Below are 27,388 nucleotides of genomic sequence, written 5' to 3'. Positions count from 1 at the left end.
TTCACTTATCCATCCCCAACTTGTCTGCTGACCTCCAATCTTACATCTCCTTTCAGAGAGAATGTCCAGTAGATTTCTTAAACTCAACATGCTCCAAAATTGAACTCTTTATGTTTTCTCCCTAAACCCTCCCTGCTTTCAAATTTTTCCACTACTGTTGAGGGCACAACTACATTTCTAGTCCACAACCCAGAGATCAACTCCTGGCCTACCAATTCCGCCCCCCCACCCCCGTGTATCCAATCTATTACCAAGACTTCCAATTTCACTTTTTTTTTAAATCTCTAGAAAATACCCTTTTCTCATTGATACTGTCCCCACACTGGTTCAGTCCTTTGCCATCTTACATCTAGACCACTGCAGTAGTCTGCTGGTTCTCTAGACCACAAGTCTCTCCCTGATTTAGTTCTATCTCCATTCAAACACTAAAATGATTCCTAAAGCACAGGTCCAACTATGCCGATCCCATGTTCAAAAAAAAATCCATTGGCTCCCAATCATCTCCAGAGTTCTGTCATTCAAGCCTAACATAGTTTTGCCCCTTCCCCTCTCTTTCACAGTCTTACATGTTACAGGAATACCCCCACCCTCCCCTCTGGCCCCCAATTCTTAATCTTGTTTCCTAGCTTCTCTATAAACAAGTTTATCTCAACTCTGGGCATTTTCTCTGCCTATCCCCCATGCTTGGAATGCTTTTCTTCCTCTGTTCCATCTCCTAGTTTCCCTGACTTCCTACAAGTCCTAGATAAAACTTCCCCAATCCCTTTTAATTCTAGTGCCTTCTCTCTGTTAATTATTTCCTTTAGGGACAGCTAGGTGGTCCTGTGGCTAGAGCACTGACCCTAGAGTCAGGAGGACCTGAGTTGAGGACCTGAGTTCAAATCCGACCTCAGACACTTAATGATTACCTGTGTGACCTTGGGCAAATCACTTAACTCTACTGCCTTGCAAAAAGAAAAACAAAAGAAAATTATTTCCTATAGGCAGTGGAGTTAAGTGATAAAAAAAACTTGTTTCTATGTAGTTGTTTGCTTGTTATTTCCCCCCATTCGATTATTAGTTCCTCTATGGCAAAAATTGTCTTTGACCTTTCTTTGTATCACTAGGGCTTAATACAATGACTCATATACAGTTGGTACTTAATTAATATCCTTTGACGGTGCTAAAACCACAGCCTGATATTCCATTAATACCAGATTCTTACTTGGATTTGTCCTTTTTATGCTTCTATCATGAGAATACTGGAGACATCCAAGAACTGACTGTTAAATTGTCAGTGTGAGCATTTACAACTTGAATAACACTACAGATCAGGGCTTGATTTATTATTTTAAAAATTCTATAGACTCAGGAAAGTAGTGGAGAAAATTTTTAATAATACAAATTAAAGTTAAAAGGTACAATTCACTGAAGTATATTGAATGTACGTTTTTTTGAGAATCAATAATCACACATTTATCAGTACCCCCTTGCTTCTAATCCAAAAATGCCCAAAAGTAATAGAGTTTTGTGCCCTTCTACCACTACTACTGTAAAAATAATGACTCCCTCCCAGCTTAGCTATCTTTGCTGAAATAATCTTGGTATAATGAAAATGGTGGCACATGGGAAACCATGCCATTTGGCATATAATGCAATAACTTTATTGGATTGCCTTGGTTAACAAACTAACACTAATATATTTTCATCCAAATACCACCTAAGTACTTGGGACAGGAATCAAATTCACCTTCTGACATAATGTCTTGACTACCTTTCTTAGAGAATAAATACCTTGAGGGAAGGAGCTGTCTTACATCTACATTTTTCTTTAGTGTTCATAGTTCATTGCTTAATATTTACATAGCAGATGTCAAAGGAATGTTTTTTCAGTTATTTATTCATTCATTTTAGGATTATAAGATTATGAGTTTCGAACTAAAAAAGATGACCTTTTTTGGTTTTTTAAGGAAGCCTAGACCTAAAGAAATAGGCAGCTAAGTGGCTCAATGGATAAATCGAGGGGCCTGAAATCAGAAAGATGAGTTCAAATTCAACCTCAGATATCAGTTGTGTGATCCTGGGATCATTTAGTTCTGTTTACCTCAGTTTCTTCATCTGTGAAATGAGCAGGAGAAGGAAATGGCAAATGACTGAACAACAAGGGTCCAGAAAAGTTAGATGCTTTACCTGAGGACTCATAAGGACCAAATGAATCCAAACTCAGGTCCTCTGATTCCAAAACCATCATTCATTCTGCTATGGTGTATTGTTTTGTTTATCTTTTACTCACTTGAAAGATTTATAATTTCATTAGTGTGAAAACTACTGATATGGAATTCACTTCACCCATGCAGATAGCAGTCTATGTTAATATATGATAATAAACATTAGTTTTATTATTATAACATTTATGTAGAAGGTATTACATGCATGTAAAGTACTAAGCACTTTACAGATTTATCACAACAATTCTGTGAGGTAGTTTGCTATCATTATCCCCAAAAGGGGACTTGAAGCAAACAGAGGTTAATTGCCTTTTCCAGATCATACAGTTAGGAAGTGTCTGAGGTTGTACTTTAACTTAGGGCCTTTTGATGCTAGACCCCACAATCTTTACTCTGACCCACCAAGTTACCTCTAAACACGGGCAATTGTCTAAGACTCATAAAAGTTGGATTAAAGACTCTTCAAAACACAGAGATCTAATAGAAGAAATTAAAACCATGTGGAATAAGATGAGGCACCACTTATTTTTTCAAAGATGCTTTGAGGAAATCTAGAGAAAATGTACTTAAATCCCAATACTTCCATCCATTTACAAAACGGAATCATTTCTGCAGCTTCACCTCCTCTTCCAACTCAGTCTTCCAGTTTTCCACATGGCACCATGTTCCCTTGAGTGATCAAAATTCATCACATTTGCTTGGCCCCAGACCTGACACAGAGCACTCTGACCAGTTTGCTACTGGGCTACATCCTAATTTCCATCTCTTGCTCTTGGTACCAAAAATTAAATTAAGGATCACTGATTTTGAGATGAAAAGCAACTTAGAAATCATTGCATGTTACTCTTTCATTTTATAAATGAAGAAACTGAGCGGTGAGTTGTTTCCCAGGGTCCCAAAATTAGTCTATATGAGAAGAGAGATTCAAACCTAAGGTTACCTAACTCCAGAGCACCCTATTAATTATAACCCTCTGTTGTTGTTGTTATTCAGTCATCTTAGTTGTGCCTGACTCTTCATGACCCCATTCAAAGTTTTATTGACAAAGATACTCATTTTACAGATGAGGAACCGAGACAAAAAGGGTTAAATGACTTGCCCAGGGTCACACAGCTAGTGTCAGAGGCCAGATTTGAACTCAGCAAGATGAGTTTTCCTTACTCCAAGCTCTGCACACTATTCAAATGCACCAGTTGATTGTCCTCTTTATCCAGCCCTGTGACTTCTTCCTGCCTATCCCTCCCCAATGTGTTATATTCCTCTATTTTTAATGAAATTTGAGGGCAGGAATGGTCTTTTTTTTTTGAGCTATATCTCTAGTACATAGCACTGCATCTGGCATATAAGTATCTAATAAATATGGTTTCAGTACTAATAAATAACATAGAAAGAAAAGAAATTACGGTCATATATTTGAGACTAGTTTGTAGGTATTATAAATATCATTGAAGCTGGATTCTCATTTCTGCTTTACCAGCAATTTACTCTGTGACATTAGACAAATAACTTAAATTCTATGGGCTTCAAGTTCATTATTGTCAACTAAACAGGATTATCTGTCCTGTCCTCTCATTGTTGCATTCTGAATATCAAACGAGTTAATAAATATAAAAGGGCTTTACAATCTATAAAGGGAAAAAAGTAAAGATTTTTAAGGTAGGAGTACAAAATGACTCTGTTCTTTTGCTCCAACTTCCACTTTTATCTTCTTCCCCACACTCCCCTTTTCCTCTATCACTCTGGTTTCTTAACAAAGAATGGTTCACCCATTTATACTCTTGTGACTTCTCATCCCACTCCCTTCCTCAAAGGCACCATGACAAGCAGCATGGCAAAGCAGAAAGAATGCTGATCCTGGAGTCGGGGAGAACTGGGTTCAAACCTTACCTTTCATATCTATAAGCTATATAAGAATAGGAAAAATTCTTCAAATTCTCTGAACTTTATTTTCTTTGTAAGTCAGTGGGACAAGATGGCTTATAAGGTCCCTTATTCTTATCAACCTATAGTCTTATGTTGACTGAAAAGACACTGGAATAATCCAACATGGGAGAGTCTGCCTTGTAGCAGTAGTTTACTCCAACTCACCTACCCTACAAGTATTTAATTTCATACAGTTTCATATTTCATGAGATTTTCTATTTTGTTTTCCTCTGAACTCTGTTTTGCTGATGAACTTGGTCCCTTGCTGTCCCTGGACTAAAGCTTTCTTGGAAACCTCTCCATCAGCCTTTCTTTGTCTCAGTCATCCTGGCTACCATATTCAGCATTGGATGTGACCCAGCTTTAACTCTTCTTATCTCCACACAATCTCTAGTTATTTCCTCACAGAGCCTGGGTCTCAGCCTGGTACCTTCCTTGATGAAATAAATACACAAGAAGAGGTTATGTTTGGCACCTGCCTCCAATCAGAATGACCTCAATCCCATCAGTGCTTGGTATGTGCTACTTTTTTTCCATTATCTTAGTGTGCTCCAGCTTAGGCTTTTCATTCCAAGCTCAGGGGGCTAGGGGGCTTGCTTCTTTATTCTTTCCTATAAAAAGTATTGCATCCACCAACAATCCTAGAACAATAAAGAAATAATGCTGTTTCTATTTATGTGTTATAAAATGGTGGCAAGGGCAAGCCATAACAAAATAAATGTTGCTACACTTACAGCTGCTTACTGTTCTCATATTGAAGGATGTTAAATGTAGCGCTTGAGGTCTGGGGACAATCCAGATTCACCCAAATCTTCCTTCCCCACAAGGTTACTTTAGGTTTAAGCTATTCTGTGGCTCTGAATCCATTCAAACCCCACTGCTCATTAGCCCTCATCATTGAGTTTACCTCTACTAGTCAGTCTGATAACACAATCAAATAAAAGGTTGTCATGAAACAGCATAGGAAGAAAATAACATTTCCTCCATGGACCTGAGACATGCTCTCCCCTAATGCACACACTTCTCCAGTGAGAACAATGTGTACACTTAAGGAACTCATAGAGAGAGATACCTATGGATAGGCAGGGTCTGTTCGTGGAAGATCTCCAACTCTGCTCGGCTCTTGGTGTCTTCTACTAAGGTTAGAGGGCTATCCTTTGCTGTTGGCATGTTGGACATGCTTTGAATTATCTGATGAATATGTCATGCAATCTCTGAGAGGTAGTTAGGTGGAACAATGGATTTACCTGAGCCTGGAGTCAGAAAGACCTGAGATCAGTTATGGTCTCATACATTTAACTAGCTGTGTGACTCTGGACTTAAACTTTGTCTGTCTCAGTTTCCCCAATTGTAAAATGAGGATAATAATAGAATCTAGATTATTATGAATATTAAATGAGATAACATTTGGCATATAATAGACATTTAATAAATGTTTAATTCCTTTCTTTATTCTTTCCCTCTTCCCCTCCCCACTTCCTTCTCTTCCTTCTTCATCTCTTCATTCCTTGTCTCCCTCTTTGCTTCCCTCCTTTTGACCTTGCCTCCCTTCTTTACTTCCTTCTATTCCTCTCTTCCTCCCTTTCTTGACACTTTTCCTTCCTTTCTTGCCTCCTCCTTTTATTTCTTGGCCACTATAAGCAAGACCTCCCTTTCTCCCTTATTTCCTTTCCCTCCATCCTTTTTTCTCCCCTCCCTCCCTTTCTTGCCTTCTTCCCTCTCTTCCTTCCTTGCCTCTTTCTCTCTTTTCTTCCTTCCCTTCCTCCTTCTTGTATTCCTTGTCTCCTTCCCTCCTTTCCTGCCTTGCCTACCTCCCTCCTTTCTTTCTTTCCTTCTTCCCTCCCTTCCTTTCTACTCTCTCTCTCTCTCTCTCTCTCTCTCTCTCTCTCTCTCTCTCTCTCTCTCTCTCTCCTCTCTCCCTTCCTGGCCTCTGTTTCTTCCTTCCTTGCCTCCCTCCCTTTATTTCTTGGCCACCATAAGCAGGACCTTCCTTCCTCTCTCCCTTACTTCCTTTCCCTCCCTCCTTTTTTCCCTCCTTCCCTCCCTTCCTGTATTTTCTCCCTCCCTTCCCTTCTTCCCTTCCCTCCTTTCCTCTCTCCTTGCTTCTTTTTCTTCCTTTTTTCCCTCCCTTTATTCCTTGGTCACCATGAGCAGGGTCTTCTCTCTCCCTTGCCTCCCTTCCCTCTCTCCTTTCATCCTTCACTCCTTCCTTCCTTTCTTCAGGAGCTGTTCCCTGATGGTCTTACATGGATGTTTTTCTCTTGGTTTTATAATCTTTTCTCATTCCTACAAGTCACCACTCCATTAAGTTTCTCTTTACTCCCAGATTCTGGCCTTAATTGGAGTCTTAATTCAGGTGATTGAAGTTTTTTTCCTCACTGGAAGAGTGGACTCCATCACTGTTCTTTTAATTGAAAACCTCCATTTCTTCTACATCTCTTTTAGAAAAATAAGTTCTAAATGCTGAGCTATCAACAGCTTTTCTTCCATAGTAGGCCTGTTCATTCCTCCGAACTAGGACTAGAATGCATATTTCTTCTCCAGAAGGAGCTTCGGTATCCCAGATACTAAGCTTTTGAGAGCACAGGGACAGGGTAATTATAGCTAACCAATGTATTTAGGCTTATGTTTATTTATTTTTTTTAGCTTTATTCCTTGGTCTCCAAGATCAGGGTTCTTTGCCTAGAGTCTCAACCTGACTTGGGATCAGGAAAACAATTTAGCTCCTTGCTTAACTTTTAGTTTTTAAACTATTCTTTATTAATTTAAATATTCACCTTCCAGCAAATTGCTAGGGACTCTCTGAGTTGGGGCCTCCCAGCTTTTCAAACCCTAAACTCTTCTCCCATACAAATGAATGGTAGGGACAAAGGTTCACGAGTAGACAACTAAATCTGAGGAGTTTGGTCATTCTACTTTCCCTTCCCTGGGGGAGTATATAGAAAGCAATTCTGGGCTTCCATATGTATATGTGGCCAACAACTAGCTTTCTTAAAAATTAAATTTTATCTAAAGTCTCTTCTGATCTTCACCTTAAAACACAAAAGGTGCCCAAGATAAACAGACCTTGCCCATTAGACAGTATTTCTGTGTCTCTGTGTCTCTGTGTCTCTGTCTCTGTCTCTGTCTCTCTCTCTCTCTCTCTCTCTTTCTCTCTCTGTCTCTCTCTCTCTTCCCCCCTCCCCACCCTTGGCACTTAACCAGGGTGTGTAATTAGGTTCTGCAGGCAAGAATGTACACATGACTCATTTTTTTTTAAAAAAAATAAGCTTCTTTTAACATCATCATTGTTTTCCTCAGTATCCTTCCCCTTCCCTTTTCCAGAGTCATTTAACTACCAAATAGTACTTTCTTCAAGATCAAAAAAAGAAAAAGGAGGAAAAATCAACACAACCAATCAATGTATTAAAAATGTCCAAAATGCTGCAAAATGCATCTGATTTGTTTATGAAGTTGTTCATTCTACTTTCATTGTTTAAGTCTTTGAGTCTTTTGTTTTCTTGATACTTCTTAGTTCACTCTATCATGTAGACCTCCGTGCTTCTCTATATTCATCTCATTCATCATTTCTGACAACACAGTAATATTCCATTACATTCAATCACTACAATTAGTTTAGCTATAGTCCAGTCAATGGGCATCTATCTCCATTTTGTTTCTATCTCTTTGCCATTGCAAAAAGTGGTGTTATAAATATTTTGGTGTATATGAGAACTTTCTTTTTATCAATGGCTTCCTTGGAGTATAAGCCCAGTAATGGAAACATTTTAATCACTTCACTTGCATAATTCCAAATTGCTTTCCAAAATGATTGGACCAATTTCCAGTTCCGCCAACAATGCATTCACGCATGTGTCTGTCTTCCCATTACTCTTCCACCATGATCATGTTTTGTCATAAGAACACAACATACTTTTAAGTTGAAGCTGTGTTATTATTATTATTAACATTTTCTCCAATGTTTTCTTATATCTAGACAATCCATAAAATCAAGTCATAATTTTTGGTGGAAGATAATTTCTAAAGTATACATTTTCACACTAAATAAATTTAACAATCAACTGTCCCTAGCTTAAGCTGCCTCCAGCATACTCCTACACTTATTTCTCATTTAGCATTCACCATAAGCTGCCTCCTGTTGTTATTTAAATATTTCATGTGTGAGTGTTTATGTGTTTGTGTGTGTGTGTGTGTGTGTGTGTGTGTGTGTGTGTTTCCAAATGCAATCTTTAGCTTCCAGAAAGGCAGTTAGTGGGGAAATGGATAGAGCATTGGACTGGAGTGAGGATTTCTCAGTTCAAATGCAGCTTCAGACATTTATTACTGTGTGATCCTGAGTAAGTCACAATTTCTGACTAGTTCTGTTTCCTTAGCTATAAAATGGGGTTAATAGCACCTAACTCACACATCTTGTCAGGACTAATACTAATACTGTCATATAGCATGCACCTGATAGTTGGTCACTGTCCTTCATTCTCAAAAAGGACCAACACATCATCACTATTTTCGAGGTCAAGGTACAGTGTGTCCAACTGTGGCTGATCAGACCACTACAAGCTCAGAAAGAACAGGCACAAATAGTCAACATGAACATTTGAAGTGGAGATGTCTATATTTGTGCATCTCATGTTTCTTTTGAGCTACTGAAATTCTGCTTTGCTCAAAGAATACCTCTTCTTTGATGTAGGCATACCATGATGGGTGGTCCTGTGCCAGGGTCTCCCATGCCTCATAATCACAAAGTTCCTCAGAGAGACCTTGAGAATGTCCTTGTTAATGCTTCTTCTGACCTCCCTTTGAGTGCTTGCCTTGGATGAGTTCTCTGTAAAAATCAAACGTATTTGTGGCATCTAAACAACATGGCCATCCCATTAGAGCTATACTCTCTGCAGTAGAGTTTGAATGCTTGGCCTCATCTTATCTTGTCCTGTACCGGGTGTTCTTCAGGATTTTCCTAAGACAATTCAGTTTCCTGGCATGCTGCTGGTAGACTGTCTGGCTTTCACAGGCAAAAACAATAAGGTCACCTTCATGGCCATTAGAACAAATTCTTCTCATGTACCCATTCTACTGGGCAAAAATCTTCACATACTTGGAATAGATACCACCCTAATTCACCAAAGGGTGAGTCTTAATCTAGTTTAGCCTCTCTGCCTAAATGGCTTACCAGGGTTTGTCCACTGAGATGCCACAGCTTCTTGGAACCACAGACAAGAGTTGGATGGATCAGGTGGACACCAAAGGTGGGAAGCAGGCCTTACACAGTAGGTACTCCTAACCACCTAAAAGGAGAAATATGATGGGAAGTGAACAAAAATAAGACTAAGCAATCAATCTCCAAGTATTTTACAAGTGCTATGTGAATTCAAAGAGAAAACAAGTTTAGATTCTGCCAGGGAGACAATGACTATGAACAGAACCAACAGAGGTTGTGAATTACTCAGGATCACAGAGTAATAAATGTAAAAGGTCGATGGAAGGTAATCTTCATGAGGATGACATTTATTGGGAGTCAAGGAAGAAGGGACCCGGAATAAGTATTTATCTAGCACCTACTATGGGTCAGATACTATATTAAGCACTTTATAGGTATTATCTAATTTGATCCTCACAACAACAATTTTCAGATAAGGAAATGAGGCAAACAAATTAAGTGACTTGCCCACGGTCACACAGTATCAGTGGTCAAATTTGAATGGAAATCTTTTTTGACTCCAGATCCAGCACTCTAACCACTGTACCAGCTAGGTGCTTCCAAGGAAAAGATTTGCTAAGCAAGCCAAAGGATTCTGAGAGTTAAGGATTGGAAAAGGGGGTAATTCATAGGAAATCTCAAATCAAAGGCATGAAATGGAAAATGGCTTGACAAATGCAAAGAACAGCAAGTGGAGAGTGTGGCAAGATTGGAGGCTTCACAAAGTGGAATAGGAAATAAGAAAATTGGAAAAGGGAGAAGGAACCAGGTTGTGAAGAACTTTAAATACCAATGGACTTTATAGTCTAAGCAATTCTTGTGCCCTACAGACCCAGAAGTGGATGCCCCTTCTACAAGGTGCACTGGCTTACATTAAATTGAATTGTCAATATCTCCTGTCACAGTGACCTAACTTCTCTGCCCCCTGGGCCCATCAGACTATCAGAATGTGTCTAATACAAAGCAGAAGATGCTTCCGTTCAGAATGAAAAGCAGATGGCAACAGATTCTCTTCAATATGTTTTCAATTAAGTACAACTGTAGCTTTTGAGGTTAGCCAGAGGACTGTTGCCTGTGAGAGCTTTATATCTGTTATAGAGTGGATCATAAAATAAAATTAAAGACCTGACCATTTTGATTTAAATTGTGAGCATGCCAGATGAGGACTCTATCTCCATTTCTGGCATAACAACTGGCTCATTGGTACAGTTCCAGAACAATTTGCTTTTCCAGGGTCTGGATCAAGCCACTGAGGTTCAACACATCTAATGCTCATAGCCTTATGAGAGGATTGGACTCAGAGATCCCAAAATTGTTTTAATGTCTCTAAAGAAAAAACTCTCAATCAGTACTGTCCAGCTACAGAACTGTCTATCTCATTCATATAGGATATGCCTTACTATTCATAATAACTTTATAATAAAACCAAATTAGGTACTTATTTTAAATATAAAAAATTTTTGAAAGTAACTTCAATTATAGTCCCCTTATAAAAAATGACCTAAAAAGCTTAAGACGCATTCCAAGAAATATGTGATGAAAGTAAAACTAATTGAGGATATATTCAATGGGAATAGCACTTCTGGATACAACAGACAGAAAACATCAATCCATTGTCACTAAGGAAGTTAATTCATTCAGCTGAACCCCCACTTTAGGCTTGGGAGCCTGGACTGATGAGTAACTACGTTCAACTAGTTCACCTTATTTAACCGGACCTAGGCCTCCAACCATCTCATTAGATTGTTTCACTTCAAATCCACCTGTCCACTCTAGCAATCTCATCATCTACCCCCTCTTCATATCTCTTGATCTGGGCAAATTAATAAAATTAGTATGCTATCATTTCTGGAAATGATAAGGCAATTGACTACTCTAGACATCAAGTCATCACTTCTCTAAATCCCCAGTTGAAGTTTGTCTTTCATTCTCAAAGAAGACCATGACATCAGGGAGGTGAAGCCATGACAAGCAAGTATATTGGATCTGAGTGGAGGGGTGGGAGACTGTGCTAAGTCACCAGCCTCACTTTCTCTTACAAAGTCATCTGAGTCCAGTGACCAGATATAGATTAAGACAACTAGAGATGGCCCCAAATGGGAGGTAATCAGGGTTAAGTGACAAGGTCACACAGCTAGTAAGTGTCAAGGGTCTGAGGGCAGATTTGAATTCCCATCCTCCTCCTGACTCCAAGGCCAGTGCTCTATCCACTGTGTCACCTAGCTGCCCCCCAGATACTCCCTTAGATACTATTCCCATATACATTATCTGTCTTTATTAGAATATGACATTCTTAATAATTACCTAGCTTTATGACCTTGGGCAAGTCATTTAATCCCATTGCCTTGCAAAAAAACAAACAACCAAAAAGAATATAATATTCTTGAAGGCAGGAACATGCCATTTCACTTTTGCATTGATATTCGAATTATGTTCATTATAGTATCTGGAACATGTTATTAATTCAATAAATGCCTTTTCATTCCTCCACTTATTCAGTGAAAGTTACATAGTCATCTTTTGCAGATGTCACAGAAGGGATTCCTGCATGAACTCATTATGGAGTGAGAGAATCTGAGTTCAGTCTTGACTCTTTCCTTTACTAACTATGATTTGGACCAAGTCACTTAATTACTCTGCCCCAAGGCTATTGGGGTTTGAGGAGAGTGATCACTGTTTGCCTCCCATTTCATTGTGACCCCACTCCAAAACCAACTGCAGCACGAACTTTTCCATCCTCTCCCCCTCTCCTCCACCTCAGGGCATTCTCCAAGGCAATTAAGGTACTCCTGGGCCCTCACCATCTGCCAAGATGATTGACCTTAAAAAGAACCCTAAAGAATTCATTCTAGTGTTCAATGGTACTTTGTGTTCAACTGATACTTTGATAGTATTGACTCTCCCTGAGTTAGTCACATATTACCACCTGCCCCTTAGACAAGTCTTATAGGCATCTCAAACTCAACATGCCTAGAGCCCCTTTCCAATTATTCCCTCTTCTAAACTAAACTTATTATAAAGACCATCATCTATGTGATCTCTCATAATCCTTAATGCAGAAGATAACACTTGTCATCCTTGACCTTTAACTCTCATTCACTATATATGTCAAATGCTTTACCAGATTTTAGTATTTCCTTCATAAAATCACTCCTACATGTTACCTTTTCTTACCTCACATAACCACAACATGGTTCCTTTCTTTATTATCTATTGCCTGGACTATTGATAATTTTCTACTTTATCTCCCAGCCTCAGATCTTTCCCTCCTCTAATCTCTAAACTTTTTCTTGAGTAATAATTCTCACTTTCTAATCAGTGACTTTCAATGGCTCCCTAGCATCACATATAAGCTCTTCTATTTAGCATATGAGACTTTTCATAACCTGGACCCCTCATACCTTTCTAATCTTCAACCCTTTATTCCCTTCAATAAATCTAGGATTCAGTTACACCACTTACAGTTTCTTGTTCTCCCATTTTCTGGTCTTTGCATTTGCTATGCTTCAAGCTCAGTGCTTAACATAGTGCCTGGCTCAAAACAGGTGCTTAATAAATGTTTATTGACTGAATGCTCTTCTGCTCCCCTCTTGGTTTTTTCACTTCCTTTAAGACTCAGTTCAAATCTTACCTTCTGCTGAAAAGTCCCTTCTGGTGCTAACAACTGCTCATCTGAAATTATCTTCCATATTCATGTAATATTATATTGATGCAGAGAACCATGGGCATAGGAAATATTGAAATCAATTGGAAACAAAATTTATAAATCTTTTGTTTGCACTGTTTAAAAAATCTTCCCTCTTCTTTTATCCCTCTGTTAAAATACTCCATCCTGACCTTCAGTCTAACCTTGTTCTCTTTTGGTAAGGAGCAGCTAGGTTGTGCAGGTGCTGAAACAACATCAGAGACCACCCATACTGGAATCCTAGACCCTTCAAACCCCTCCCCAAAAGGCAAACTCTCCAATGCAGAACTTGGGCCACTCCCAGGTCACCACCTCTTCCCAAGGACCCTGAGGGGGAATTTAAGGAAATTTTGGGAGGGGTTCCATCTCTCCTTTTTCCAGACTTCTGCTGAGGCTGGCAGCTGGCCTGCTAAGATTAATTAGTAATCCACCTGAGTTTTTCTTTAATCTCTCTTTTTTAAGGTTTTTGAAAGGCAAATGGGGTTAAGTGGCTTGCCCAAGACCCCACAGCTAGGTAATTATTAAGTTTCTGAGATCAGATTTGAACCCAGGTACTCCTGACTCCAGGGCCGGTGCTTTATCCACTGCGCCACCTAGCTGCCCCCTTTAATCTCTTCTTAACTTTCCTATTACTTCTGTGTACTACTACTGTGTTGTAACTTCTTTTAACAAATCTCTATTTTCTTTTTACACCCGCATTTCTGGGTCGAATGATTCATCAAAGGTGGATCATCGAACAATCAGCAACAATAATATATCGTATCATATAATAGCATGTATTATCTTACTTAACAAAATATTATATCCTATATTTAAACATTGTCTACCACATTAGAATGTAAGCTTTTATGAACAATTTTTTAATTAAAAATTAAATCAACTATGAAATGCCAATCATCATATCAACAAAGATTACAACAAATAATAATTGCTAGCATTTTATCCAAGTAAACTTTAAAAAGTGTTCTACATATGTTATTCCATCTGAACCTCAAAACAAATCTGTGAAATAGGTACAATGATTATCTCCACTCTACAGGTGGAAAAACTGATGATGAAAGTGGTAAAATGACTTGCCCGTGATCATACAACTAAAATATGTTTGGGGCAGGATTTGAACTTGGTTTTCTTGACCTCAAGGCCAGTCCTCTATCCACTGTACCATGTGTTGCCCTTAACAAAAAAAAAAAAATACAATAATAAATGTTGGATGGGGTTCCTGGATACTAACACATTGATGTATTACTGGTGAAGATGTGAATTGCTCCAACTATTCTGGAAAGCAATTTGCAAAAATGACCAAAAAGTTATAAACTGAACATATTCTTTGACTCAGAAATATCACTTGTATCCCCAAAAGAGATGAAAGGAAGAAGGGGACACAGTTTATTGTAGCTCTTTTTGTAGAAGCTAGAAATTAATGGAGTGCCTATCATGCAGTTTGAGAAGATGTGAACCAGATGATAACAAAATTAGATGGATTCAGAGATTGTTTTCTGGATTCAAAGTCAATGTGGAAGAATTCTCCAGTGAGGTACTCCAGAGACAATCCCTATGTTGGTTAGTATCATTTCATCAATGACTTGGATTAAAATATCAATGGAATATTCTTCACATTTTCCAAAGATGAAATTTTATGATCCAGTTCATGCTGGCTGACAGAATCAAGTTTCCATAAAAATCTAGAGATTTGAGCTAATCTAATATGAAGAAATTCAATAGGGACAAATATAAGATCTTTTGGCTGAATTTTAAAAACCAACCACTACCAAATGGGGGAAGTATGATAGTATTTGAAGATTTGGCATGTGGAAGAGGGATTAAATATGTTTGATTTGGCCCTAGATGGCAAGACCAAAAGCAAAAAGAAGAATTTACCAAAAAAGTCACTTTCATCTTGCTGTCAAATAAAGCTTCCTACAGATTAGAGGTGCACAAAAGTAGAAGGTGCTGCCTTGAGAGGCAGTGGGTTTCCCCTCCTTAGAGGTCTTTCCAATAAAAGCTGGATAACCATTTGTTGAGTACATTAGAATGAGAATTCCTTTCAAGTATAGATTGGACAATATGGCCTCTGAGGTACCTTTAAACTAATCATACTCTAAATCTGAGGCTACAATCTACTCTTCAATAGTTTAATAGGGAACTATGGCTAACCTGCTGAGGTGAAAATATAAATATTTTGTAAAGCACTGAAAACAGCAATCTGAAACCAGGGGGGCACTCAATAATTATTGATTAATCAACCCATTATATCTGCCAATGACCCAAACCTTACTATTTAGACCAGTTCTTCCAACCCTCTTACAATGATAGCAAATCTCACTGAGCTGGTTAGGACATCTTGCTGATTGTTTATTCTAAGGAATCGGTGACCAAGAGTTCTCAGAAAACTCCATGATCTTTCCTAGAATTTCAAGAACTAGAAGGGAGAAATCATGAAGTTCAACTCTCTCACTTTACAGATGAGGAATCATTAATTAACCAATTTCTTGTATTTAAAAACAGCAAACTCTCAATTAACCAGTTTGCAAGGTAAAGGGTATTTTGTTTAATTGAATCTTCTGGTGAACATAGAATTTCCAATATATGACAACTCATAGAAAAAGAGTTTTCAATAAATCATAATATAACCAAATAGTATTAATAAGAAAATTATACTAAATGCAATTTGATTTTTCTTTGATAATTCTGAATATACTCCACATCATCATTCCTTATTCTATTTTTCATCATATAAGGCTGTGGGGTAAAATTCTGGTTATTTGATCCTTCTGTTTGATTAGATCCCAGATAATTAAGAGTTTATTAACTTCTGTATAACAAGTTAAAACCCATTTTATGTTACCCTTCAGGTAGATCCCCCAGTTTTTTTGCCCTCTACAAATTAGGTATGTCTTCCCCATGACTTAGATGTGGATCTCCTAACTATGGATAATTAAAAGTTATTTGTTCATTAAAGATAGTATCTTTACCTGACAAAAAAAGCATGCCTTTTCATGTAGCAAGGTGGTCTATAGAAGGGATTGGCAGCATTTTCAAACTTCTGAGCCAAAACTCTATCACTCTTCTTTCTAGGGTGCCCTGAGGCTAGGAGTAGGGTGATGACCCTCCTAAGTGGGGAAAAAAAGAGTGTGTGCCAGCTAGTCCCTCCTGGCATCAGCAAGGACTCCCACAGGGAAAAAGGAATAGAATGTAGCCTCTGGACCAATGAAGATCTGTGATACTTTCCAGGGTTTGTCAACCTCTAGTGAATATAGAATTCCATCCTTTGTTCAAGTAAGAACAATAAGTCTTTTGGTCATATTGGAAATCTTGTCCTCAAATGAAATTCATTCCGGTCTACAGTCCCCAGTACTGACTTTCTTTATCTGAAAACCAAAAGAGCAACTTAAAAGAAACACCTAGAGCTATGAATGGGAATTCTTTGAAAATCAATATAGAAATTTACCATAAGATCTAACAGTTTTCATGCCTTGACTAAGGGATCCCCAATGACCTAAGGGTTTTATTAAAAGGAAAAACAGACACAATTTTATTTGTAAAAAAAAACCAAGCCATGTATACTTGTGATTAGAGTTTGACAGAACAAACTGTGGCTTATGAATAAAATACAAGTCTTTCCTTCTAGAATTTTTCAATTTTTTTTCTTATTATAATTCTTTCATAAGTGCAGTTCAATTCAGTTATTTTTTAGTTGTGTCTGATTCTTACTGACCCTGTTTAAGGTTTTCTTGGCAAAAATATTGGAGTGATTTGTTATTTCTTTCTTTAGATCATTTTCCAGATGAGGAAACTGACATAAATAGGATTAGGTGATTTACTATATGACAGGATCACATCAATAATGAGTGTCTGAGGGCAGATTTAAACTCAGGAACAGGAGTGATCCTGACTCCAGTCTGGCACTCTACCCATTGTGCCACCTAGTTGCCCCTATATAGTGCAATTCTTTCAGTTTGTCATTTCTTACGGTTCAATAATAGTTTGGGTATTATCTCCTCCATTAAAAAGTGAGCTCCTGGGGGTGCTATCATTTCAGTTGTGTTCGATTTTTTTATGGCCTCATTTGGGGTTTTCTTGGAAAATGTACTGGAGTGGTTTGCCATTTCCCTCCTTGTGATGATGGTGATGTTTGTCCTCCTTTCTCAAAGAGGATCATAATGTCAAGGAGGCAATGACATGACAAGAATATGAATTAGATTTGAGTGAGTGGGGGACCATACTAAGTCACCAGCCTCATTTTCTCCTCTAGAGTCATCTGAGTCCAGAGGTCAGATATGGATCAGCACAACTGGAGATGGTCCTGAATGTGATACAATCAGGAATAAGTGACTTGCCCAAGGTCACAGAGCTAGTAAATGTCAAGTGTCTGACTCCAAGGCCAGTGCTCTATCCATTGTGCGATCTAACTTGCCCACTACTTTTATATATAAGGCAAACAAGTCTATGTGACTTGTCCAGGGTCACACAACTAGTAAGTGTCTAAAGTCAGATTTAAAACTCAGGATCGTGAGTCTTCCTGACTTCAGATTCAGCATTCTATCCACTGTGCCACCTAGCTATCCAAGGTGTCCTTGAGATCAAGGACTGTCTTTAGCCTTTCTCTGTATCTTCAACATTTGATGCATGGCCTTACACACAGTGGGAGCTTAATATTTAATTGATAATTTGATTTGACTCTATTATTTCATCTTTGTCTCTCTAAAGCCCAGCAAAGTCCATTGAATATGATAAGCAGTTAATATATGATGGATTGAACTTATTGGAAAGGGATATGTCAGAACTCCAGTCCCAGTATGGCTGGAGCACTTAACAGTCTGGGACCCTAAAATAGAACCAGAGACTTAGGCAAGAGTTCTATTATTGGAATTGACAATGGCAGAGTAGAACCAGAAGTGAATCTGTCTTGACACGGAACCACTGAACTCATGGCCTATGGCTCCTTAAATTCTGTTTGACTGGGTATGGTGGTGTCATGAATGTCATGAATACCAGGGCCAACCAGGACATTATATTCAGGAGCAAGGGTGCATTTACAAGAACCCTATATATAATTTCTGGGATTGGTGCCAGTCAGGTGATATTGCTTATTTTCCTTACCAGAGGCTCCTTTTGCTAACTTGGTTAGAGACACAATAAGGTTATAGCAATGGCTGTGGTGTCCTTTTCTCTGAACAGAGACAGTCTGCAGCTTCAAGCCCTCCAAGTGTTTTGGTTTAACTGGGAAAGAGACTGGAGGAAGATAATAGGCTTTAGGTAGAGCTATGGATGAAATGAAATCTTGTTAATTTGCTTCAAAGTAGAAGAAGGGATTTAATTCATAGAACACTAGTGCCCCATTTAAGGATAAGTAGGACAATCCTAAAGTTCCCCAGAGAAGAATATATCTACACATATGTGTGTGTATGTATGCACCCATTTGGATATTTTATATATAATTAATATAAATATTTAATAAATATATGACATAACATATGAATATAAGAAACTTTAATCTATCCATATATAAAATTTTGCTAAGATTTTTGGGATATCTTATGTGCACACATGTATGTACATGTATATACATGTATATATATATATATGTGTGTATGTATATATATATATGTATATATATGTGTGTGTGTATATATATATATATACAGCAGGTTGCCTGCTTATCCAAGAAGAAACTATCCCACTGTAAGGTAACTCAAAGCCCTGGTAGTTTGTTGTTGGCCATTTTATATTTGAAAGACAAAAATTTAAAACAAAGGATTTGAACCTCAGAGTTCTGACCTTGCAGAGCCCCTACATGCCTTTCCCTACTTATTCATTTGTTAGATAAGACTCAATTTGAAATTGAAACAAGTCATGGGTGTTTGTTTGAGAGAAGGAAGACCAAAGAAAGGAAATATGAATTTATATATCACCTACTGTTTATCAGATATACTGCTTTACAAATATCTCACTTGATCCTGAATTTGCTTTTGGAATTATAAGATCTCCCTGAGGGTTAAACAGGAGTTCTGAGGAGTTTCTAACTCACTATTAGATACAATGTTTTCTGGTAAAAAGGACTTAACAAGCCCCAAACACAGGGAGTTGAGAGAATAATTGTAATATTAGCCTGTGGGTGCTCTTCCAAGTCTTTGTTATGGTGACCCAGATCAGATAGGGTGATTCATAGCCTCTGGTTATGACTAAGGAATATTACCTCACTAGCAAATCAGGAAACTTCTTTCTAGTCATTATGCCTTGGCAAACAGAAGATGAAATAATTAATTTGAGGGCCTGAAGATATGAAGATAAGAAGCTAGTAGTAGAGGGAATGGAAAAGGAGCAGCAGAAACAGATATATCATCCTAGGGAGAGTAGCCCTATCAAGCAGAATGATAACATCTCCACAAGACATCATCAGCCCCATGGCATTAGTAATGTGAGTTGTTCTTTCACATATCAACCCTGACCACACATGTTCCCAATATTTGTGCCCTTCCACAGCATACCCTAACTCCAAGTATTCCTAAAATATGTGCCCTGATCTAGCTACACATTGTTCCTAAGTGTATGATCCTCCGTGCATGTTACTCTAAATTCACTTGGTGAGTAGAATATACATATATATGTGTGTGTATATATATTCTATCTACATATGCATATATATTCATAGATTGATGTTCTACATATGTACACACAAATATATGGATAATTTATATATAATAAACATTTAATAAATATATTGTATAACATGGGAATATATAATAAACATTGAGTATACATATACAAAATTTTGCTGAGACCTTTGGTACAGAGAGAGTGAGATTCAAATTTATGGAAGAATATTCTGTTACTGCTTTTCTTATTATGCTATTTTATTAGGTCCCTTTGACTTAAAGACAATTTTTAAAGACTCATGATAGAAAATACCATCCATATTCAGAGAAGCAACTATGAAGTTTAAATGAAGATCAAAACTTTTCAGCTTCAATTTTTAAAAGTTGTCATGTATTATGCCTTTTTTCTCTCTCTAATGTCTTTTTTCTTCCATTTGGATCTTATTCTTCTCTCACAATTTGTTCAATACTGATATAGGTTTAGCCTGGTTATAAAAATAGAGCCTATATCAGATTGCTTTCTGTCAGGGGGAGAGGGGAGGGAAGAGAAGGAAGGAGGGAGTAAAATTGCAAAACTCAAAACCTTGCAAAAATAATGATTGGTCAAGATAAGATCCAAATGGTTACAGGACATAGACATGAAAAAACAATACTATAAGCAAATTAGAAGATCAAGGACTAGTCTACCTGTCAGATCTATGAAAAGGGGAGCAATTTTAAGGAAGAGTTGGAGAACATCACCAAAAACCAATTAGATGATTTTGATTACATTAAATTAAAAAGCTTTTGCACAGATAAAACCAATGTAACCAAGATCAAAAGAAATGTAGTAAATTGGGAAAAAAATATTTACAACTAATGATTCTGACAAAGGACTCATTTCTAAAATATACAGAGAACTGAGTCATATTTTTAAAACAAAAAGCCATTACCCAATTGACAAATGGTCAAAGGATATGCAAAGGCAATTTACAGATGAGGAGATCGAAGTAATCCATAGCCATATGAAAAAATGCTCTAAATCATTAATTATTAGAGAAATGCAAATGAAAGCTTCTCTGAGGTACCACCTCACACCTCTCAGATTGGCCAATATGATCAGGAAGGATAATGATCATTGTTGGAAGGGTTGTGGAAAATATGGGACACTATTACACTGTTGGTGGAGTTGTGACCTCATCCAACCCTTCTGGAAAGCTATTTGGAACTATGCCCAAAGGGCAACAAAAATGGGCATACCCTTTGACCCAGCAATACCACTACTGGGTCTATACCCTGAAGAGATGATGAAAAAGGGTAAAAACTTTACTTGTACAAAAATATTTATAGCAGCCCTGTTTGTGGTGGCAAAGAATTGGAAATCCAGTAAATGTCCTTCAATTGGGGAATGGCTTAGCAAACTGTGGTATATGTATGTCATGGAACACTATTGTTCTATTAGAAACCAGGAGGGATGGGAATTCAGGGAAGCCTGGAGGGATTTGCATGAACTGATGCTGAGAGAGATGAGCAGAACCAGAAAAACACTGTACACCCTAACAGCAACATGGGGGTGATGTTCAACCTTGAAGGATTTGCTCATTGCATCAGTGCAACAATTGAGAACAATTTTGGGCTGTCTGCAAAGGAGAGTGCCATCTGTATCCAGTTAAGGAGCTGTGGAGTTTGAACAAAGTGCAAGGACGATTCCCTTTAATTTAGCAAAAAACAGATATCTTATTGTCTGATCTTGTTACCTCTTAGACTTCTCTTCTCTTCTTTAAGGATATGATTTCTCTCTCATTATACCCAATTTGGATCAAGGTACAACATGGAAACAAAGTAAAGACTGACAGAGTGCTTTCTGTGGCGGGGGGAGGGAAGCAAGATGGGGGGGGAAATTGTAAAACTCAAATAATATCTTTAATAAAAATAAATTTTAAAAAAAAATAATGATTGGTTGAAACTATCATTGCATGTAGTTGGAAAAACAAATAAAATTTTTAAGTCTAAAAAAGTTCCTTTGATTTGAACTCATGTCCTCTGGTTGTCTAATAAAAAATAAATATTTTAGTGGAGACCCTTGAGTTCTGGCTTTGAGAGGATATCAAACCATAGAACATCTGGAACCTGGCAGGAGAAAAGTGAAGAGAAGAAAAAAATCTGGTTTCATTCATTTGAAAAAATTAATTTTAAACTGATCACACACACATCTATCAAAGACCAGATCCTGATATCATACATTTGAATCATTTCTTATGTATTTAAGATATCTAACTTTTATCTGTGATTTTGGATTCAAACATTTTCCTACCCTACTTTTTCCTACTTTAATTCTATTTTCACTAATTTAGTTTTTGCACAAATTATTAATATTTTGCGTCTTCAAAATTATCTTTTTTCCCCATGATCTCCTTAATAAAGAATTCTCACATTAGCTATAGTTGTGAAAGTCATCTGTTCTTAATCCTTTTTCATGGTGCAATCTTTTATATTCAGGTCATGTATCCATCTTGAGTTTTTTTTTGTAGTATATTGGAAGATATTAATTTAAACCTCACTTTTGAGGCAAAGACAAGATGACAAAACAGAGGAAGCACTACAGTCAAGATTTCTCAATATTTTCCTCCAAACAAGTTTAATATAATGCCTCAGATTGAATTCTGGAGTGGGGTAGAGTTAATAAAAGATCAAGGAGAGACATTCTTCCAATCCAAGACAACTTAGAAGATCGAAGAAGTCTATGATATGGTAGTATAGGCTAGTATAGAGCTCATCTGCATAAAATACCAGTAACAGCACTTGATGGCCACAGAAGCAGCAGCAACCAGGTCTCAAATTAGAGATGGTAAGGGGACTGAAAAACTGGTCAGAAAGAGATTAAGGGAAGCCTTCTGCCATCACTGGGCACAGGACCAGGTACTGTTTGACAGCTCCATTGCCTATACACACTTCCAGGTAACATTTCAAGGGCAGAGAACACTTTTGATCAAGAAGGTTCATGAGTCATGAGATGCAAGATCACTTTCAAACCAAAGGGAATAGAGGTCCTGGAGCAGGATCACTTCTGGTACCAAGAGAACAGGGGACCTTCTTGAGTAAGGACCAGGGACACATCTCTCCCTATATCACAGCACCTTGGAAGGATTTAAAAACTTCTAAGATTCTGGAATTAGATCTGAAAAAAGTAGTGCAAAAAATCAAGCAAACAAACAAACCCCTGACACTTGAGACAATCCCCTCCCCTGACACTAGGAACAGAGTCCAATTTTAACATGAAGTTCAAAATCAAGAAATAGACTAGGAAATTTAGAAAATAACAACAAACCAAATGAACTTGGCCAGAAAAAGTTACTATAGTGAAAGGAAGAAAGAGGACACAAACTCAGAAGAAAATAATTATTTCAAAACAACTACAAGAAAGTCACAAAGGGAAAAAAATTGTGAATTTAACACAACACAAACCCAAAAAGAATTTCTGGAAGTGCTAAAAATAATTTTCACAATCAAATAAGAGTGGAAGAAAAATTGAATGAAGAAATAATAGCAAGAAATCATGACAAGACAATTTACAGTTTGGTAAAAAAATGCTGAAGAAACTAGCATTTGTAAAATAGAGTTGAGCAAATGGTAATAAAATTACAAAAATTTACTGATGAAAACAACTCCTTAGAAACATAATTTGTTAAAATTGCTTTCTGGGGGGGGTGGGGGAGGGAAGTAAGATGGGGGAAAAATTGTAAAACTCAAAATAAATAAAATCTTTAATAAAAAGCATAATTTATCAAATAAAAAAAGAGGTACAAAGACTCATTAAAGAATAATTTCTTAAAAATTAAAATGAACAACTGCTGGCTAATGATTCCTTGAGATAACAAAAAACAATAAAATAGAGTCAAAAGAATGATGAAATAGAAGAAAATGTGAAATTTCATATTGGAAAAATAACTGATCAAGGAGAGATCATTTAAGACATTGAAATAACTGAAATTATCTTACTTTTATTATTTGAAAACCATGATCAAAGAAAGGTTTGAACTCACAAAGCTGAGTCTTCCTGACTCCAGGTCTGGCACTCTATTTATTGTACCACCTATTTATTGTACCCTAAAATGATAAATACTAATTATCTAGTACCAAGAGCAAGCATTATCTGTAATGGGGATAACCTTGAAGCCTTCCCAATAATAGGGGTGAAGCAAACATGTTGATTATCATCACTATTATTCAACCTGTATTGGAAATGCTACCTAAAGCAACAAGACATGAAAAAAATGAAATGCTATTTAAAATAATTGCAAATGATATAAAATACTTGGGAGTCTACCCATCTAGACAAACTCAGTAATTACAAGAAGATACATACAAGAAGACAAAGACAGACCTAAATAACTAGAGAAATATAAATTGCATAAAAAAGAAAATTCAAACTACCAAAGAGTTATTACATAAAGTAGAAAAATCATAAGGAAATTCACCTAGAATAACAAAAGGTCAAGATATCAAGGAAATCACTGAAAAAAAAAGTAAGGAAAGTGTTCTAGCAGGACTAGATTTCAAACTCTATTACAAAGCAATATTCATTGAAACAATCTGGGACAGGTTAAGAAATAGAGTTTTGAAACATGACTAATATGGAAATATGTTCAACATAACTACAGATATCAGATTATATCAAATTATTCACTGTCATAGGGAGGGGTAGGGAATGGAGGGAGGTAGAAAAATTCAGAACTCAAAAGCTTACAAAAAGATGAATATTGAAAACTATCTTTACATATAATTGAAAAAATAAAAAACATTTTAAAAAGAAATAGGGTGTTGAAAAATTAAAAAATTAAATTGAAATATTAAAAAATGAAACTGAAAAAATAATTTTCTTAAAAAAGAAATAGGGTGTTGGATCAATTGAAAAGATTTGGTATACAACACAGAGTAGTAAAAGACAATAGTATTCTAGTGTTTTCATCAAACCCAAAGATCTAAACTTTGGAACAAGAACTCACCATTTGGCAAAAATTACTGGTAAAACTGGAAAGCTCTCTGGCAGAAACTAGACACAGACCACCAACATGTCACACCATATTACAAAATAAGATCAAAATGGATAAAGGATTTAGACATAAAAGGTAATAAAAGTAAATTAGAAGAACATGGAAAAATTATTTGAAGAATTTATGAGTAAATGAGAGAGAGAGAGTTTGTTTTAGTCTTTGTTTTTCAATGCTGAGCACAACACTGTACATATGTGCTTAATAGATATTTGTTGAACTAAATTGAATCTTAAAAGTTGTTTGAAATCATGCATGGACTCTACCTAACAGAGAGATTATCTTTAACCATAAGCCAAGAATTCTAGAATTCAAAGGCACCTTAGAGATAATCTGGTCCAATACATCCCTGAACAAGTGCCCCTACTAAAACATCTACCACATGTAGTCATTTATTCTTTTCTCAAAGACTTCCAACAAGTTACCCACGACATGCCAAAGATTCCATTCCCCTACTGGACAACTTTAATTGTTAGAGTTTTTCCTGATACCAAATCTAAATTTTATCTTTACAACTTTTAACCATTACTCATAGTGCTGTCCTTTTGAGAAAAGTAGAACTACCCTAATTGCCACAATTCTTCAGATAATTGAAGGCAGTTACCATATGCCTCCTGCTGCTGCCATAAGCCTTTATTCCTTGAGCTTCTAAGCATACATCACTACTTCCTTCAATTGATTCTTAAATGGAATGAACTTGAGACTCTTTTTAGTTGTCCTGTATTCATTTGGGTACCCAGTATTCATCCAGAGGCAGCTAGATAACACTGTAGAAAGGAAATGAAAGGAGTTAAAATACAGACAGAAACTCACTAGGTAACCCTAGGCAAGTCTCTTAGTCTCTCTCAGCTTCTTCATCTGCAAAATAGAAATAAAAATAGTATCTCCCTCCTATGGTAATTATAAAGATAAAATAATAAAATGAGATAACTTTTGTAAAGTGTTTACAAACTTTGTGCTAGCTATTATTATTATCATCAAAGTCCAAATTAATATATACCACCCTCAAACCAAGCATAATTCTAGATATAATCTGATTCAGCTAGAGAACAATAGACCTATCCCTTCCCTAGTCCTAGACATTTTTTGCTTCTTTTTGTAAAATGTTAATTAATTTATTTATTTTTCCAATTATATGTAAATAGTTTCAACATACATTTTTGTAAAGTTTTCTCCCTCACCCTACCCTAAGGTAACAAGTAATCTGATATAAATTATACATGCACAATCTAATGTTTTATGTATATATGTATATATGTATATATATATATATATATGTATATAATAATTCCATGTCAGTCAAACTGAAAAAAAATCAGAACAAAAGGGGAAAACCAGAGGGGGGAAAAATCAAAAAACAAATTTTAAAAAGTAAAAATAGTATGCTTTAATTGGCATTCAGTCTCCATATTTCTTTTTCTGGATTTGTACAACATTTTTTAGTATAATTCACTTTCTTTGCAGGTCTCAAGTCTTCATAGACTTAATACTTATGGTATTGTTATGGAACCATTTGATTTTCCTTGTATTGTTCTTGTTAGATTATTTCAATTGGTGACCAACTCTTCATAACTCCATTTGAAGTTTTCTTGGCAGACATTCTTTAGTCATTTGCCATTTCCTTCTCCAACTCATTTTATAGATAAGGACCTGAGGCAAACAGGATTAAGTGACTTACCCAGAGTCACACAGCTAGTGCCAAAAGTCATATTTGAACTCAGGAAGATGAGTCTTTCTTTTTTTTGTTGTTGTTGTTGATTTTGCAAGGAAGTTGGATTAAGTGACTTGCCCAAGGTCACACAGCTAGGTAATTATTATGTATCTGAGACCGACTTTGAACTCAGGTCCTCCTGACTCCAGGGCCAAAGCTCTATCCACTGCACCACCTACCTGCCCCAAAGATCAATCTTTCTGACTCTAGGTCTGGCATTTTATCTACTGTACCACTTAGCTACTTTCCTTGTATGGCTATTTTTAAATCCTAAATTGTTTAATAGATTTCCTATGCATCATATCAGCTTCTGTAAACAAAAGGTAAGGTTTGACTCATCAGATGACTGCTTCATAAAGCTACCCACAAATAGCTTTTAGCGAAGTTAGTAAGGAAGGGAAACCCTGTTTGTTAAGAAAAGTATACCATGCTGATGCTAAATGACAATACCTGCCTGATAACAAATAGTGCTTCCCATATGTTAACTGATAGTGTCAACTAGCTGTTAAAGAATTGAAATCCTAGATGTACCATTATACTCTTGATTTTGGTCAAAAAATGCAAAATAAGTATCAAAAAATCATTAGGAAATCTGGTATCAAATGTACGTGAATTTTTTGTACAAGCCTATGATATCTGATATGTGAAATGATTTGTTCTCAGCATTAAAACTGTAAATGTTTTTCATATCAAATAAGTGTTTCACATCCCCTGACAGATATTAGCATGTGGATGTGACAATTAACTCTTGGGTTAATACTTTTACTCCTTCATCTCAGCAGGCATAATTCAGTAACAGAATAACACTAAACTCTAGTTTACCCCTAAGGCTTTTCATTAAGATTATGCAGCATAGAAGTAAACTTACATGGTCCAAAGGCTATGCTTTCATGTTCCCGACTGATCATAATATTCAGAAATTTCTTGCATCCTACATTACAATGTATCTTGACCATTCATCCAAGAAATGGGGTTAAGCAAATGGAAATAGAGGGCAAAGCATGAATCATCCAAAGCCAGAAAGTTCAGATTCTGAATTAGA

General features: G+C 36.7%; 1 long non-coding RNA gene across 1 annotated transcript in view; it reads right to left on the bottom strand.

Annotated features, from left to right (window-relative positions):
* Positions 1-27,388, bottom strand: part of LOC141514177 (uncharacterized) — a 100,645-nt gene that overhangs the window by 5,491 nt on the left and 67,766 nt on the right. The window contains exon 2 of the long non-coding RNA XR_012475963.1: positions 9,298-9,412. This is a non-coding gene — a long non-coding RNA (uncharacterized LOC141514177). The remainder of the gene's footprint in view (positions 1-9,297; positions 9,413-27,388) is intronic.

The sequence above is a fragment of the Macrotis lagotis genome, chromosome 1 (assembly GCF_037893015.1).
Source record: "Macrotis lagotis isolate mMagLag1 chromosome 1, bilby.v1.9.chrom.fasta, whole genome shotgun sequence".
Taxonomy (NCBI): domain Eukaryota; kingdom Metazoa; phylum Chordata; class Mammalia; order Peramelemorphia; family Peramelidae; genus Macrotis; species Macrotis lagotis.
The sequence above is the reverse complement of the archived record's forward strand: the minus strand, read 5'-3'. Positions and strand labels throughout refer to the sequence as shown.